The sequence below is a fragment of the Tenrec ecaudatus genome, unplaced genomic scaffold (genome assembly GCF_050624435.1).
Source record: "Tenrec ecaudatus isolate mTenEca1 unplaced genomic scaffold, mTenEca1.hap1 Scaffold_1530, whole genome shotgun sequence".
Lineage (NCBI taxonomy): Eukaryota > Metazoa > Chordata > Mammalia > Afrosoricida > Tenrecidae > Tenrec > Tenrec ecaudatus.
Genome location: NW_027458021.1, coordinates 2989 through 20831, shown reverse-complemented (window position 1 = coordinate 20831; position 17843 = coordinate 2989). Strand labels below are relative to the sequence as shown.

Below are 17843 nucleotides of genomic sequence, written 5' to 3'. Positions count from 1 at the left end.
AGTCAAGGGGCATTTATGGAGGTCTAGACAAAGACATGTACATGCAAACATATATATGAGGATGGGGAAATAGATCTAATTGTCTACATTTATAGGTTTAATATTAAGGTGGCGGAAGGACCTTGGGCCTCTACTCAAGCACTCCCTCAGTGCATGAATACTTTCGTTTATTAAATTGGTACTCTATGATGCTCACTCTCATGACACAACTGCTGAAGCCAAAGTGGATGAAAAAGTAATTGTGGTGAAGAAAGCTGATGGTGCCCGGCTATCGAAAGAGATAGTGACTGGGGTCTTAAAGGCTTGAAGATAAACAAGCGGCCATCTAGCTCAGAAGCAACAAAGCCCACATGGAAGAACACACTAGCCTGTGTGAGCGAGTGATCCCAAAGGGATCAGTTATCAGGCATCAAAGAACAAAAAATCATCATATCATTGGCTGCACACCTCCATGATAGGATCGCTGAAGACAAATGGGTGCATAAGCAAATGTGGCGAAGAAAGCTGATGGTGCCCGGCTATCGAAAGAGATAGCGTCTGGGGTCTTAAAGGCTGGAAGATAAACAAGCGGCCATCTAGCTCAGAAGCAAAAAAGCCCACATGGAAGAAGAACACCAGCCAGTGCGATCACGAGGTGCCCAAGGGACCAGGTATAAGGCATCATGCAAAAATAAAAAAGAATATGTGTATGTGTATATACCGTATTGAATGAAGGGTGAAGTGCAGAGTGGAGACACAAGGCCCAAGTGTCGGCCACTGGAAATCCCCTCATAGAGGGGTTTAGGAGAGGAGATGGGTCAGTCAGGGTGCGAGGTAGTACCAATGAAGAGCACAGCTTTCCCCCAGATCCTGGATGCTTCCTCCCCCCAACTACCATGATCCGAATTCTACCTTGCAGGGCTGGATAGGGCAGAGGTTGTACACTGGTACATATGAGGGCTGGAGGCACAGGGAATCCAGGGTGGATGATACCTTCGGGACCAAGGGTGTGAGGGGCGATGCTGGGAGAGTGGAGGGTGAGTGGGTTGGAAAGGGGAAACTGATTACAAGGATCCACATGTGACCTCTTCCCTGGTAGAGGGACGGCAGAGAAAGGGGGAAGGGAGACTCCGGATAGAGCAAGATATGACAAAATAACGATGTATAAATTACAAAGGGCACCTGAGGGAGGGGGGAGCGGGGAGGGAGGGGAAAAAAGGAGGACCTGATGCAAAGGGCTTAAGTGGAGAGCAAATGCTTTCAGAATGATTGGGGCGGGATATGTATGGGTGTGCTTTATACAATTGATGTATGTATATGTATGGATTGTGATAAGAGTTGTATGAGTACCTAATAAAATGTAAAAAACGAAATGGAAAAAAAATAAGAAAGAAAGAAAATAAAATGATTAGGGAAAAGAATGTACAGATGTGTTTTATACAATTGATATATGTATATGTATGGACTGTGATAAGAGTTGTATAAGCCCCTAATAAAACGTTTAAAACAAAACAAAAACTATTGTCTGTCCCTCCAATGTCCTGAGGGACAGTGAACTGGCTCCCTGGGTAAAAAGTTTCAGGACCCCTGCCCTAAGGTAGCCTGGACTTAGGGGCTACTAATGTCCCAGCCCTGAAACATCCCGGAACATTCTACCCGTTTTAGGAGGCACCATGGGAATTTGGACCCCGCGTAATTTACAAGCCTTTACTCCAATTGAACCCAAGAAAATTCAAAATGACTTAGGCAGTTACTCTATTTTGGTCACTTTTGACGCCTCCTGTGCTAGCCCATTGTTTCCATTTAACTCTATAACACGGAGCATGATGTTTTCATAACATTTTAAAAATGTATATATTAATATATATATAAATTAATAACCTTGAAAGTCCACAACAAAAAGAAAATAATTTTTTTCCCAAAATTAAAATTGAAGCGTTATAGGGTTAAAAAGAAGGATGGGTCTTATCAGCGGGTCCAAGACCTTAGCATCATAAATGAATCAGTAATCCCACTGCACTGAGTAGTGCCCAAACCTGTACCCTCCTAGGGGAAAGTGTGAATGCTTTTATCCCTCTACCTGTACTTCCAGTGAACAAACACACATGCTTGATAATCCTAAGATTTTTTTGTTTCCTGTGACACTCACCTAATTTCAAGGCCTCTGCCACCGCACAAGCTCAGCCTTGTCGCAGTAACACTGTTCACATTTAGACCGTTTGTTTTTCCCAGAAGTTATCGGGTGACTAAAGCTTCTGAACCAAGTGTGCCAGGTCCACGACTACCATCTCCTGGACCACCTCAACCTTATCCATCCTGGATAAAGTTGCCCTCAATGGACAACCCATCCCAGCAGTGTAGGAAGGGTATAGACCCAAAGCCCTACTTCGCCCCTTTTGCCAGCAGGAAGTAGCTAGAGATGTCGACGCCCAGTACCCCAAAGATTTGGGTCCATATATCTTCAGGGGGCAAATGTTAGGTAGCTATCCTAGGGACTGGGGCATCCATTATGCATGCCCATAGGGCCAAGATAAGAGCCCAGTTAGGAGAGGCACCCTGTGCATTCTCAGAGGTCCAGGTTTCTGGCCATGAAGAGGAGGTACACCTGGGTGGGCCCTGTACCTGGATTGACCTACCTAGGCCATGTAAATTCAATTCAGCCTCTGGGGTCGGCCAGAGTTGCCCACCACGCCTCCCTAATGCTCATAAATCTCACTTGAGTGACAGACCAGGCTTCTGCGTGATTTCTCTCTCACGCGGAGCCAAAGACAGAGGTCTAACTGCCCGCAGAGAGATGTGACAAACTCAGGAAGGCTCTTTGGAGGCAGCAGTGGCTGGGGTGGTGGATACTGTTCAGATGCATGGCTTTCTGTTTGCAAAGTTTTTTGTCTCAGCTGACTGGAAGGGAGGAGGTAGTACGTCTGGATCACAGAGTATCCATTCCACAGTCCTGGCAGTGCTTTATGAAGGGGCTGGGACCAGGGTATGCTGCCTCTTACTCCCAGTTGCTGGTTTCTGGATGCTGATTGTATCTCTTACAGCATCAGTTAGTGGGCTTGTTGTCTGCCTCAGGCTTTGTTCACAGAGATCCTCCAGCTAGGTGGTGGTGTGTGCGCATGAGCAGAGGCTTTCTGCCAATCCCCCATGAGTAGTAGAGCTCCCATGGTGTGGACTCCATGAAAGCCGTGCCCTAGAGAGCAGGTGTACAAAGGAGGGTGGGCCCTGCAAGACAGAGGACCATTCCCCCTGTGGAATGACCTCAGAGCCCCACCTACCTCACTGGCCAGCTGCTGGGGCTGTGGGCCCTAAGCTTCATGCCTGACTCAGGAATAGACACAGGGTGAGGCGATTCCAGTAGCTGTTTTGACTGGTCTAATCCAGCCTGAGATCATCCTTGCATGAGCCCTCTGCCCAGATTATTTTTGTTTATTTTATGATCTTTTTATTAGTGGCTCCTACAACACTAACCACAATCCATATATACATCAGCTGTTTGAAGCATGTCTGTACATTAATTACCCTCATTATTCTCAAAATATCCACTCTCCCCCCAAGCCCCTGGCTTCAGCTCCACATTCCCCACCCTCAATGCCCGCCACCCATCCCTCATCAATCCTTGGAAATGTACTAATACTTTTGTCATATCTTTCACTGTCTGATGTCCCCCTTAACCCACCTTTCTTTTGAGGTCAATGAAGATCCTTGTAATCGGTTCCCACTTTCCATCCCACACCCTCCCAGTATCTCCATTCATAACACTGGTCCTAAAGGGCCCATCCACCCTGGATTCCCCGTGTTTGAAATTCCTATCGGTACTAGAGTACCTTCTCTAGGTAGACCAGATTTGTATGGTAGAATTGGGATCATAATAGTGGGGCAAGAGGAAGCATTAAGAACTAGAGGAAAGTTGTGTTTCATCTTTGCTGTCTCATACCCTGTCTTGGTTCATCTCCTCTCTGAGATCCTTCTGTAAGGGGATATGCAGTGCACTGCAAATAGGTTTTGGGTCTATACCCGGCAGTCCCCTCTCATTCTCCATGATAAGATTTTTTTGTTCTCATGATGATGCCTGTTGCCTTATCCCTTTGAAACTTTGTGATCACACAGGCTGGTATTCTTCCTCCATGTGGGCTCTGTTGCTTCTGATCTAGATGGCTGCTTCTTTACCTTCAAGCCTTTAAGATCCCACACGCTATATCATTTGGTAGCTGGGCACCATCGGCTTTCTTCCCCACATTTGCTTATGCAGCCGTTTTGTGGTCAGTGATCGTGTAGTGAAGGTGAGCATCATAGAATACCAATTTAATAGAACATTGTTCTTGCAATGAGGGAGTCCTTGAGCAGAGGCCCAATGTCCTTCTGCTACCTTAATACTAAATCTATAAACATATGTACATAGATCTATTTCTCCATGCCTCTTTGTTAATATATGGACATATGTACATGCCTTTATTTAGACGTCTATAACTGGCCCTTGCTTCCCAGCTCACTCTTCTATACCCTTTGATTTTCCTCTTGTGCCCACTGCCATGCTGAGTCTTCCTTTGTGTTTCAGTAATTCCTCTTGGTTACATTACCCTTGATCACGCCCTACCAGGCCTCCTACATCCCCCTCACCACCGATTTCCATCACTTGTTGTTTCCTTGTCTCTGGAATTCTTAACACCACTACCTTTCTTCCCACCTCCCTCTCTCGCATGTCCTCCAGGATGTGCTAGTCCTGTTTTTTTTTCTCCTCCAGATTGTTCGTTCAGCCTATCTTATTTAGGCAGACCTGTAGAGGTAATAACATGCACAAAAACAAGAATGAACAAAACCAAGCAGCAAAATAAACAAAACAACAAAAATCCAATGACAATAAAAGAAAACAAAGGTCAACAAGAAAGAAAAGCTCATAGATAGTTTAAGGACTATGTGTTGGCCTTTAGGAGTGTTTTCTAGTCCAGTCTTTTGGGGCACCAAACCCTGACCCTAAAGTCCACCTTTAGCATTTCCTTGGGATCTTGCTGCTCCTTTTACTTGCTCTTCTGCTGTACCCCCTTAGTGTTATGCCTCGGTGTAGCGAGATCAGTTTTGGGGTAATTCCCACACTGTGTCTCCAGTGTTGTCCCCTCTAGGGCTATGGGTCTTTGAGGGACATTGTGTCTCATCGTGGGGCTGGCCATGTGGTCTTCTATGTGAACTGACTTCTCTGAGTGGGAACATCATCCTCAAGGTCTGGTGGGACAGGATGTGCTCCACTCTCCCCTTCTCCCCTTCATCTCTGTGTGCTCTGATCAGATAATGTCTCTGTCCAGGAGATGCAAACTCAATGCTATCCTCTGAAATAAAATCTTTGGGAGGGTTTGTGGGGAATATCTGCTCAGATCTTTGGTGTGTCCAGGAGAGAGGGACTGCTCGGCTGGGCACAGCCACGAGGGGCTCAGAACTCTGGCTCCAGAAAATGGTTGTAAGTTTGGCTTTGTTTTTAACCAGTTGTGTGCCTCTGGGTCAACACCTGTGTCTTTTTGAGTTAGTTTTCTGATCCGAAAAGTAAAGGTACTCCATTGTCCAGACTCCCATGTCACCAAGTGATCGATAGGGGCTAACCAGAGCCTGATTCAAATAGTGTGGATCTGTTAGGTGCCTTCTAGACCTGGGGTGGCGATTCTGAGCCCAGGACAACAATAATGTCCGAAAGGTGATATAGGTGGCTCCATATTGAAGCAGGAAGACCACTGTGGAGATTTTGTCCTTCCACTGATGGCCACAGGCCACCGTCTCACGTCCTGCAAAAACAGTTTCCCTGGCTCAACAGCCAAGCCAGGGGCCAGTGCCATAAAAATCATATGGCTAACTGGGACAAAGGGCAGACAGATATTTTTTATCATGATGTCTTGAGAAACCTACCTAACCTCCATGCAAATCTTCTGGTGTGAGTTTTTTTTGGAAGCAATCATATGCTGACAGTAATTCAAATCTTCCCTTTTGACAATTTGCCTGTACTCTTTTCTGAACCTGAGAAGGTAATCCCTGTGTCCACTAAGAAATTGACTGGCTGGCCTCCTACTTGGACAGTTAGCCTGGGATCCTGGGGACCAAGTGAAACAGAGCACTGACACTTTCATTCAGCTTCTTCAAGCATTATTGTCTCTTGCTTGGGATTTTCTAGGTGTGGATGAGGCCCGTCCTCTCTATTGGAGGGTCGTCTGCTTCTCTTGGGGTATTCAAGGCACTGATTTTTCCAATGTCCTTCTTTCCTGCAGTAGGCACATTGATCCTGCCCCATGGCTTGGCGGTGCCCACAGGTCAGTCTCTCCGTAAGTAGGCCATGCTCTCCTTTTCCTGAGTCTCTGGGGTCTCTCATGGCAATTACTAGTATTTTAACTAGTTTCTTTGTCTCTGTCGTGGTAGGATCATCTCTGTTGTTACACACCCGCTGAGCCACTTGTACCAAATCACTAAGATTTTTCCTGTCAAACCCTTCCCACTTCTTTTTCATGTCTGAGGCAGACTGAGTAATAAAGGCAATACTTATTGCCCTCCTGTTCTCGGGGCCTCCAGGCCGTTAGGGATATAAAGCCCGTAGGCTTCCATCAGTCACTCTAAAAAGGCACGCAGACATTCTCTTGTAAGAGCCTGAAAATTCTCACTGACCTTAGATAAATTCATAGGTTTTCTAGCTGTTCCACTGAGGGCCTGCAACAGAAACTGGTGATACCTGGTTAGGCCTTCTGTGCCTTGCAAGGAGTTTGGATCTCACATTTTTCGTGCAGTGGCAAAAAGAGTTTCCCTCACATGGGGAGTGCCTGCTGTCTGACCATCATGTCCATTGACTGCTTACTGGGCCTCTCTCTGGCAGGGCTACTGTACCTGTGTTGTGAACAGCACCTGGAGAAGTTGCTGGCAATTTCTGGAGGTGGGCTAATGCATATGGAAAACCGATTCTATCAAGGAATCAGACCTGCTTTGTCAGAAAAAGGGATTTTGTTGATTCCAAGTATACAAATCACTGGAATACAAGGGGATATATACCCAAAAGGGACTCAGGGGTCTTCCCCAGGTGTTGGGGCTGCTTGCCTTGAGTGGAGAATGGCTGCTGCCGAATCATCCTTCTTGGGGGGTGGGGCGGTCGAGATCCCATACCAGCCCTAGTGTATGTTGGGGTGTGGACTCAGAAAGGAGTTGTGAGTATTTCTCTCTCTCCAGCCCCATGCACCTGACAGGGTGGCAGTGATAATGAAGGGTCGTAAGCTAGTTCTCCCACTCCCAGAGTCCTCCTGCAAAAAGGAATAAAGCCGAGACAGAGGGGTATGGGGAGGGGTTGGGGAAGGGCGGCCTCCACCTTAGTGGTTTTAGGACCTTGGGTCTATTTTTTTTCTGGTCCTGCCATGTTTCCTGAAATCTTGAAACAAGAACCCTTTCTGTTGCAGGAGGAAGTAAGTCTTTTGTTTATGCTGGCTTATTAGTGGCAATGTCAATCCACGCATCAATTTTAGGGATCAAATAGGGATGTCCTGGTTCCCCATAAACATAACTATGAACTCTGGGAAATAGGGGAAGGGAAAACGAGTCTTGCATGGGCAAATCAGGAACTCCTTCTGTCCAATCACCTTTAAACAAATTGCGGAGTCTCCAGGCTTTAGGGCTGAAACTACATTCTCTTTGTGAGCGCCTAGAGCAGGGGTCCTCAAACAATAGCCTGTGAGCCACATGCGGGTAGCCGAGGACCTTGATCCTGTCCGCTGAGTGTTTGTGCCCCGTTTGTTTGTGTGTTTTTTTTTAAACTTCAAAATAAGGTATGTACAGGAAGCATAGGAATTTGTTCATAGTTTTATTGAAACGATAGTTCGGCCCTCCAACTGATCAGAGGGACAGTGAACTGGTCCCTGTTTAAAGAGTTTAAGGACCCCTGGCCTAGAGAAATCAGAAATCCGTAGTTCTGGGGAGAGCACTCCTGTTAAGGAGGTTTCCTTTCTAAGCAAGCCCAAACAGTGGCAATTGGATCTCGGTGCACCTCGAAATGTTGTAGCCACTGTCCATTCCCAGAAAGAAAACTACTCCGACCGCTGGCAAGTTCATCAGAAAAAGTTTTTTTCCTGAGCAGCCCCAGTCTAATTGTCCAAAGGTTTTTATACTTTTGCAATGTGCAGGTGTGCAAGCAGGCAGAGTAGAGAAGCAGGGTGTTGCAGTTAGTCATTCTTAGTTGAACAAAGACTGCTCTGGTCGCTCTCGCGAATCTTCTGAGCATCCATATCCTTTGGGACATTCCCTTGGGCACATCTGCACAGCCTATGTGCACTCCCCTATATCAGCTAGTTCATTTACAGTTCATAGCTACTTTATTTACTTTACATGGTGCCTTCTGTCAGCTCATAATGGCTTCACTCTTGTCAAGGCTGTTTAAGCTTTTCCCAGAGATCCTATATAGCCGCCATTGTGGCCATGGGGAAACGGGGCCTGTGACCCTGGCCAAGATGGTGCCCACCAGCCCAAACATGTGGAAGGGCACTGCCTAGGGAGCTGGTTGAATAGACCTGGGAGTTAGCCCTGCCTTGTCCTGGGAGCCAAATATTTCCCTTTTCCCCTCCATTCCCTTTCTCCTGGCTTTTCAAACAAGCTGCTTTAGCCCTATAATGCCCAGCACAACATTTTTATAACATTTAATTGAAACTTATCTGGTACCAAACTTATAAATTATCAATGTGACAATTTGGTTACATTTCAAAAACATTGCACGTTTTATATATTTGAATGCCATATATACATATTGATAACTATGAAAGTAAAGAATAAAAATGTTTAAAATTATTTCCTGAATTTAAAACTTGAGGTGTTATAGTGTTAGTGTTCTACCAGTGTAGGTTTGTTCCTTGTTACAGGCTGGTTTTCTGTGGCCCAGGCTTAGGCCAATGGCCTATGGAACCCTACCTGAGTAACTGTTACCTTTAGGCTTTCAGTGTTGCTGCTTAAGGCACTTTTGGGGAAAGCTCTTAATACACAGTTCCACTGCCACGATGTTCCAGACAGAAATTCCAATTCCCTTAAGGTTCCCTGAGCTTCCAGATGCCCCTTCCCTTCAGAGATTTGAGAGTCTGCTCCCGCCAGCAGGCATCTTGGAAGGCCGTGGGGCCATTCCAAGCAGTGGTCCTCTTAGCTTGTCTAGAATAATGGTTGGACTTAAAGTCGCCCTCAGTGAGTTGTCTTTGATCCCTTACTTCTTGCTGGGGCATCTTCCTGAGGCAACAGATTCAGGGCAACAAAGGGCTCGCTCTCAAGTGGGGTTTATTGACCTTGAGGCAGCAAGCTCTACATAGCCTTCTTTTGTGCTTTCTAGATGGGACTTAGCAGCTTCATACTCAGGAATTGCCCCCTTGCATGAATCCTGTCCAATTGGGATAGAGTTGACACAGAGGCTAGACAAACAAAAGCTGATACACTATGCAACTTTATTTGAGAAAGGAGAATGGTGGCCAGAGAATGGTACACTTTCCCTTCTAACCCTGATTCACCTGGAACAGTTTTGTAAAGTGATTGGAAAGTGGGCCGAAATGCCAGAAGTTACAGCATTTCTCCTTTTGAGGAGCAGTAGAGACCTTCATCCCCAGTGCACCCAGGAACCCCTAAGGCAGGCATCCTCAAACTGTGGCCCGTGGGGCACATGTGGCCTGACGACATTTATCCCACCCTCAGGGTGTTTTTGCTGCCTCTGCATGTCCTACTTAGTAGCCGATTCGTGCAATGTGCATAGGAATTTGTTCATAGTTTGGTTTTTTTTAACTATAGTCTGGTGCTCCAACGGCCTGAGGGACAGTGAACTGGCCCCCTGTGTAAACAGTTTGAGGACCCCTGCCCTAAGGGATCCTGGACTTAGGGGTTACTACTCTCCCAGCCCTGAAACATCCCTGAACATTCTACACGTTGAAGGAGGCACCATGGGAATTTGGTCTCTGGGTAATTTACAAGTCTTTTATTCAATTTGAAGCCAAGAAAATTAAAAATGACTCAGACACTTACTTTACTTTTGATCCCTGTTGACTCCCGCTGTAGTATTCCAATATTACAATTTAACGCTATAACGCATGACCTTTTCATTCCATTCAATTAAATGTGTGTGTATAGATAGATAGATAGATAACTATGAAAGTAATTAATGAAAACAAAATTTGTTTGACCAAAGTTAATAATTGAGGGATAATAGGATTAAATAGAAGCATGGTTCTTAGCAATGGGTCCAAACATTAGGATCATAAATGAAGCAGTGATCTCAGTGCACCCAGTAGTTCCCAAACCCTGTACCCTCAAGGGGAAATTGTGGATGCTTTTACTCCCATGCCTATACTTAGAACGAACAAACACACATGCCTGATAATCCTAAGATTTTTTTTTTGTTTCCTGTGACACTCACCTAATTTCAAGGGCACTGCCACCTCACAAGCCTAGCCTTGTCTCAGTTAAACTGTTCACCCTTTTGTCCGTTTGTTTGTTTTTCCAGAAGTTCTCAAGTTACCAAGCCCTCTGAACCAAGTGTGCCACCTCTAGGACCACCATCTCCTGGACCACCTCAACCTTATCCATCCTAGACCTGAATGGACAACCCCTCCCAGCAGAGTAGAAAGGGTATGGACCCAAAGCCCCACTTCACCCTTTTGCCAGCAGGAAGTACCTAAAGATGTCGTCGCCTTGTACCCCAAAGATTTGGGTCCATATCTCTTCAGGGTGTAAATTTTAGGTAGCTAGCATAGGGACTAGGTTGTCCATGATGCATGCTCAGAGGGCCAAGCTAGCCACCCAGGAAAGAGTGGCACACCGAGCGTGCTCAGAGGTCCAGGTTTCCAGTCAGGAAGGCCAGGTACACCTGGAAGGCCAGGTACACTTGGCTAGGCCAAGTAAATTCAATTCAGCCACTGGGGTCCACCAGGGTTGCCTACCATGCCTCCCTATCTCTCCTAAAACACAATTGGATCACAAACCTGGCTTTGGCGTGAATTCTTTCTCATGCAGAGCCAAGGACCAAGGTATATCTGTCCACAGAGAGAAAAACCTAGGAAAGCTCTTTGGAGGCAGCAGCACTGCACATGAGTGGCTATTGGATACTGTTTAGATGCATGGCTTTCTATTTGGAACTTTTTTTTGTCTCACCTGAATGGAAAGGAAGAGGTAATACTTTTGGATCACACAGTATCCATGTCCACAAATGAGCTGCTCATTCCACAGTCCTGGCAGTGCCTTTTGAAAACCCTCTGCTTTAGAATGTCACTCCTTGAAGATGGCAGTGGGAGTGGCTGGGGCCAAGTATGCTGCCTCTTACTCCCAGTTGCAGGTTTCTGGATGCTGATTGTATCTCTTACAGCATCAATTAGTGGGCTTGTTGTCTGCCTCAGGCTTTGTTCACAGAGATCCTCCAGCTAGGTGGTGGTGTGTGCGCATAAGCAGAGGCTTCCTGCCAATCCCCCATGAGTAGTAGAGCTCCCATGGTGTGGACTCCATGAAAGCCGTGCTCCAGCCAGCAGGATTACAAAGGAGGGTGGGCCCGGCAGGACAGGAGGGCCATTGCCCCTATGGAATGACCTCAGAACCCCGCCTCCCTCCCTGTCCAGCTCCTGGGACTATGGGCCCTAAGCTTCATGCCTGACTCAGGAATAGACACAGGGTGAGGCAACTCCAGGAGGTGATTTTGCTGATCTAATCCAGCCTGAGATCATCCTTGCATGTGCCCTCTGTCCAGACCTTTTTTTAAATTGTTCATGCAACACTAACCACAATGCATATATACATCGGTTGTGTAAAGCACATTTGTACATTCATTGCCCTCATTATTCTCAAAATATCCACTCTCCACCCCACCCAAGCCCCTGGCCTCAGCTCCTCATTTTTCCCCCTCCATTCGAGCTACCCTTGATAATTTACTAATTATTTTCTCATATCTTGCACTGTCTGATGTTCCTTCACCCACTTTTCTGTTGAGGTTAAATGTAGATCCCTGTATACGGTTTCCGTTTTCCAACCTACCCTCCCTCCACCCTTCCCGAGTCTGCACTCATAACACTGGTCCTCAAGGGCTCATCCACCCTGGATTCCCCATGTTTCCTGTTCCTATCTGTCCAAGTGTACATTCTCTAGTCTAGCCTGATTTGTAAATTAGAATTGGGATCATGATAGTGGGAGATAGGAAACATGTAGGAACTAGGGGAAAGCTGTGTTTCATCGTTATTATCTGGTACCTGTCTTGGTTTATCTCCTCCCTGACACCCTTCTGTTAGGGATGTCCAGAGGACTGTAAATGGGCTTTGTGTCTGTACCCAGCACTCCCCGCTCATTCGCAAGGATAAGATTTTTTTTGTTCTGATGATGCCTGCTACCAAATCTTTTCAAAACCTCATGATCGCACAAGCTGGTGTGCTTCTTCCATGTGGGCTTTGTTTCTTCTGAGCTAGATGGGCGCTTGTTTTCCTTTAAGCCTTTAAGACCTCACATGCTATATATTTGATAGCTGGGTACCATTAGCTTTCTTCACCACATTTGCTTATGTACCTGCTTTGTGTTCAGTGATCGTGTAGGGAAGGTGAGCATCATAGAATGCCAATTCAATAGAACAGTATTTTTGCAACGAGGGAGTCCTTGAGCGGAGGCCCAATGTCCATCTGCTACCTTAATACAAAACCTATAAATATAGGGACATAGATCTATTTCCCCATGCTCATATATTTAAATATGTACATGCCTTTTTTTAAACCTCTATAATTGACCCTTGCTTCCTAGCTTGCTTTTCTATTCCCTTTGATTTGCCTCTTGGGCCCACTGCCATGCTCACTTTTCATTTGTGCTTCAGTAATTCAGTAATTCCTCTTGGTTCCATTGGTTCCATTTCCCTTGATCACTCCCTACCAGGCCTCCTACATCCCCGTCACCACTGATTTGCATCACCTGTTCTTCCCTTTTCTCTGGGTTTCTTAACACTACTACCTTTCCCCACACCTCCCTCTCTCCCATGTCTCCCCAGAAGTGTTGGTCCTGTTTTCTCTCCTCCAGATTGTTCATCCAGCCTATCTTATTTAGACAGACCTGTAGATGTAATAACATACACAAAACAAAACAGCAAAACCAAGCACTAAAAGCAACAAAACAACCAAAATCCAATGACAATGAAAGAAAACAACTCAACAAGAAAGAAGTGGCTCATCGTTAGTTCAAGGTCGGTTTGTTGGCCTTTAAGAGTGTTTTCCAGTCCAGTCTGTTGGTGTACCAAGTACTGGCCCCAAAGTCATCCTTTGGCATTCCCTGGAGACCTTGGTGCTTCGTTTTCTTTCTCTTCTGCTGTACCCCCTTAGTGTTATGCCTCGGTGTGGCAGGATTAGTTCGGGCGCATTTCCCACACTGAGTCTTCAGTGTTGTCCCCTCTAAGGCTATGGGTCTTTGAGGGGTGTCTTGTCTCATCGTGGGGCTGGCCATGTGGTCTTCTATGTGGACTGGATTCTCTTAGTGGGAACATCATCCTCAAGTCCTGGTGTGCCAGGATGTGCTCCACATTCCCCTCCTCCCCCTTCATCTGCTCCATGTGCTCCGATCAGATATGTCCCTCTCTCAGAGCTGCAGATTCACTGCCATCCTCTGAAATAAAATATTTGGCATGGGAAGGGGAGTTGGGTGGGAGGATCTGCTCAGATCATTTGATGGTTCAGGATAGATTGACTGTTCGGCTGGGGACAGGTATGTGGGGCTTAGGGCTCTGGCTCCCAACACTGGTTGTGAATATGTCTTTGTTGTTAACCAGTTGTGTGCCTGTGGGTCAACACCTGTGTCTTTTTGAGTGAGTTTTCTCATCTGCAGAGTAAAGGTAATCCATTATCCAGACTCCCATGTCACCAATTGATTGAGAGGCACTAACCAGAGCCTGATTGAAATAGTGTGTACCTGTCAGCCGTGTTCTAAAAACACCTTAAAAGTCTTAAAAACACTATAAATGCCTTAAAAACCCTAAAACGTCTAAAATATTTCTAAAATGCTAAGACCACCCCTAAAGACTCTCTAAAACATCTTAAGACCATTAAATACATGGTAAAAGGCTTTCTAAAACACCCTAATGCGCCATAAGTCTAATTTTTTTTTTATCCTGTGAAATCACCCTTTATTGAAATAGTACACAAAGGCTACTCCATGATGTGAGTGGCACCTTTGTTTGAAAACCAATCTATTTGAAAACGAAAGGTCAACAATTTCTCAGAAGCAAAAATGAAGAGGAGGAGGAAGGGAAACATACTGCAAAGGGAACAAACGAGGTGCAATCTGGAAGAAGGTCGACACAGTGTAACTAATGTCAGTGGACAATTTGTGTGAGAAGTGTAAAAGGGTAACCTATCTTGTGCAACCTTCTTTAATAAACTCAGCATCTCCTACTGCATTCTGTCTGTCAATGCAATAAGCTGGGATCGTGCCAAAGCAATCTCTCTGGCTTCCCCTTCAGTTATGTGGCTGCTTTTCCCAAAGTAAAGATCGCAGGTCTTTCTCCCCATTGCATTTTAGAATGCAGAATCAATTGATAGTGTACATGGAAGTCCTACTACAGCTGTAATGCAGTTTCAGGCGACATTCGTTACCACTTTTAACATTTCATTACGCAATCACAATTTTTAAATGACTGTTATTACAAACCTTTTGCTTGCAATGATTGTTGCCAACATGTTTTTCAATGATTGCCAAGAAATAAGCAGAAGAAACATCCCAGTACTTGCCTTAGTTCCCAAGGGCACCAACAGGGGACACATTTCAGTGACAGTGTTCTTACAATACAGTTGCACAGATCTGGAAAGCTTAATTCTTGTTGCAACACTACTGGTTTACATGACTATCGGAATGACCAAAGATTAAGAAAGTATTTCATTTCTTTCAGGAAATATTTACAACTAATGACTGAGTCCTTATGCCCACATCTGCTCTTAGAGATCATATCCTTATATAGTGGGCCACAAGGTAGTTGCAGCACTACTTGTCCTGAATAAAATTTCTGCCCTGATATTTCTAGAAAGTCCATCTCCCAGCAAAATGCACTTAATTTAAAATAAAAGCAAAGCAGGACTGTTGGCCTCCATTGTTGAAATGAATCGCAGATCGCAATTGCTGAACACTGTGTAAATTGAAGCACTGCATTAAAGCTGTTCCTATAAAACATTTTGTACTTACTTTACATATTACAAAAGTATTTATGTTTGAGTCTGCTCCCAAATAGAAGGTGCTTTCGGTTCTTCAATCTATTTTTCTTTAGAAACAAATTAAAACAAGTCCTATAATGTACAACCTGTATAGAAAATGTCCTTTAAAAAAAGAGCATTTGCAACATTTTACACTTAGTGTAACTTAGCAATACAGTTTATGCTCATATATTTAGCTGGCTGTTAAGAGGCACATTGCACAAGAAAGTTTCAAAAAGTTTGTGAAAGATGTACTGAAAAGACAATGGAACTTTCCCTTGGAAGATTTGAAGTCCCCTTGTCCATTCAGAAATAGTCGACATATGCAGATGCTTCAGCCACTGATTAAGGATGTATCTGATTTAATTTCCTGCTTGTATTTTTTGAAGAAGATATTCCATTTGTAAATTCAAATTTGGTTGGCCCCTTTTAGTCTTTTTGCTTAATATTTTGAACACTTCCATTTTCTTCTTTTTGTAGAGTCTTTGAGCTTCTTCTCGCTCCTGTTTCCTCCGCTCAAATTCCTGTTTCTTAGCAGCACGTTTGGCTTGGATCTGTGAATTTTCTTCCTGTGCTTTCTGATTGGATGTTTTCTTCCTCTTTGTCTTTAGGGTAGCAAAGGAGTTTACTGCGGTGCTACAATGTTCTTCTGGAAGAGGATGGTCCAGACTGCACTGTTCCTCAGACACAGCCTGGTCAAGGCTGGCGTGATCTTCTGGCAAAGGTGGTGCAACTTGTCCTTCTGGCAAAGGCTGGCGAACTTTTCTGATTTGTTTCTTGAGCCTTTCTTCTTCAGCTAAATAGAGATGGTTCAGGTGGTCTGGGTATTGATCTGTGAACTGGGATTCCCGTGAGGTTTGAAACTTTCTTTCCTTCCAAAGCAATTTCTTGTAACTGCTGAATCTTTAGCTTTCTTCGAAGTGCAAAGCCTTGCCCCTCGCGGACGCTCCCCGAAAAAGCCTTCGGATGATTCGATCGCCACCTTCTCTGTTTCAAGTCCCTCTTCGTGACTTCCACTGGAGAAAGCGCTTCGCCACGCAAACCCCGACTCTCGGCGCGCAGCTTCACCGGCGCCATGGCGGAGGCCTCGCGCCATAAGTCTTAAAAAAAACTCCTTACGTCCCGAAAACATAATAAATGCCCTAATATTATGCAAATGCCTTAAAACGCAAAATAAAGAACACGTGAAGCCCTAAAAACACGCTAAAAGTCTTTTAAAACCCCAAGAACATCCCTACAAAGCAACCCGAAGCACTATAAAACCCTGTAAAAGTCCAACAGCCTAATAGACATGAATTCACCATGAAAGCAAAAAATAATCCAACAAAACCCTAAAGCCCTGAAAACCAAAACCTAATCCCCCCAAACACTCTAATGCCTTAAGAAGCACCCTAAAATTTTAACAAAACACTAAAAGCCATAAAAACACATATAAGCCTAATAAACACCCTTAAACACTAAAATCACCCTAAAAGCCTTAAAATGTCTGAAAAGCCATAATATTCCCTAAAATTCAAATAACACTCTGAAGCCACAAATAACACACTAAATGCCTCCCAAAACATGTGGAACTTCCAAATCATATCCCTAGAAGATTCCCAAACCATGAACTTCCAAAACCACATAAATGCCCTGAAGACAACATGAAAGCCCCAACAAAACATAAAATGCTGGGGAAAAACACATAAAATATTTTAAAATACCCTAAAATCTCTAAGAAACCCTGTAAGATCACTAAAAACACCCCTACCTGCTAAAAAATACCTATACACACCAAAAAATCACCCCTAAATCCCTTGAAAACTCCCTTAAACCTTATAAAACACCCTTAAAGCCCAAACTACCCTAATGCGCAAAAAAAATAAATGACCTTAAAGCCCTAAAAATCACATGCCACAAAAAAATCCTAAATGACCCCAAAATTCCAACTCAAAGCCAGCCTACAAAGGGCTTCTGTAGGTTTAAGTCTTTTATGAGAACAGTTTTATCTTTCTACCAAGGAGAAGTTTGTAGGTTCAACCCCTGACCTATGCCCTTACCATATGAAGTTAGTAATCAGTGTTTTTGCAATTCTTTGAAGAAAGATGAGGGTAATTTTGTCAGGAGTGAATTAAACTTGTCTAGTGCCTTGAGTAGAACTGATAACTGTACTACATTGAGTCGTCTGGTCAAGGAGCATGGGATATTATCCCATTTGCTGAGGTCACACTTGATTTCTTGTAATTTCTGTAGTTTTCCTCATATAAATCTGTTGTTTTTTATTCAAGTATAGATATAGATATTTTCATTTACACTTGGCTATTGTAAATGGTACTACCTGAAAATGTGTATTTCATTAATTATTATTTCTTGATCTATTTCTTCATCCTTCGAAATATTATCAGTTTGTTGTGGTAGATAAACATTAGGACTTTGCATAACTTAGAAATATTACATTTCACGGAAACATCATATTAATTATGTCAACAGAGCTATAAAAGGAATGTTGCCCTGAATATCTTAAGATATGACAGCTGTTTCATTGAGAAATTGAGCCAGACAGACACAATGTGATGTAAATTTTGTTATTTTCATGTGGGTTCCTTCACTCTTCCAAAAAAATTAGTTTCATGAGCCCCTTGGGGAATGAGTTTGAGTTCAGATCAGATGTATATTTATTTATTTGAGTCCTGAAGCCCATTTGATGGACTATTCTGT

General features: G+C 44.3%; 1 pseudogene; it reads right to left on the bottom strand.

Moving 5' to 3' along the window:
• Positions 1-15436: 15436 nt before the first annotated feature.
• LOC142436115 (thyroid transcription factor 1-associated protein 26-like) lies at positions 15437-16228 on the bottom strand (annotated as a pseudogene).
• Between the last annotated feature and the right edge of the window lie 1615 nt (positions 16229-17843).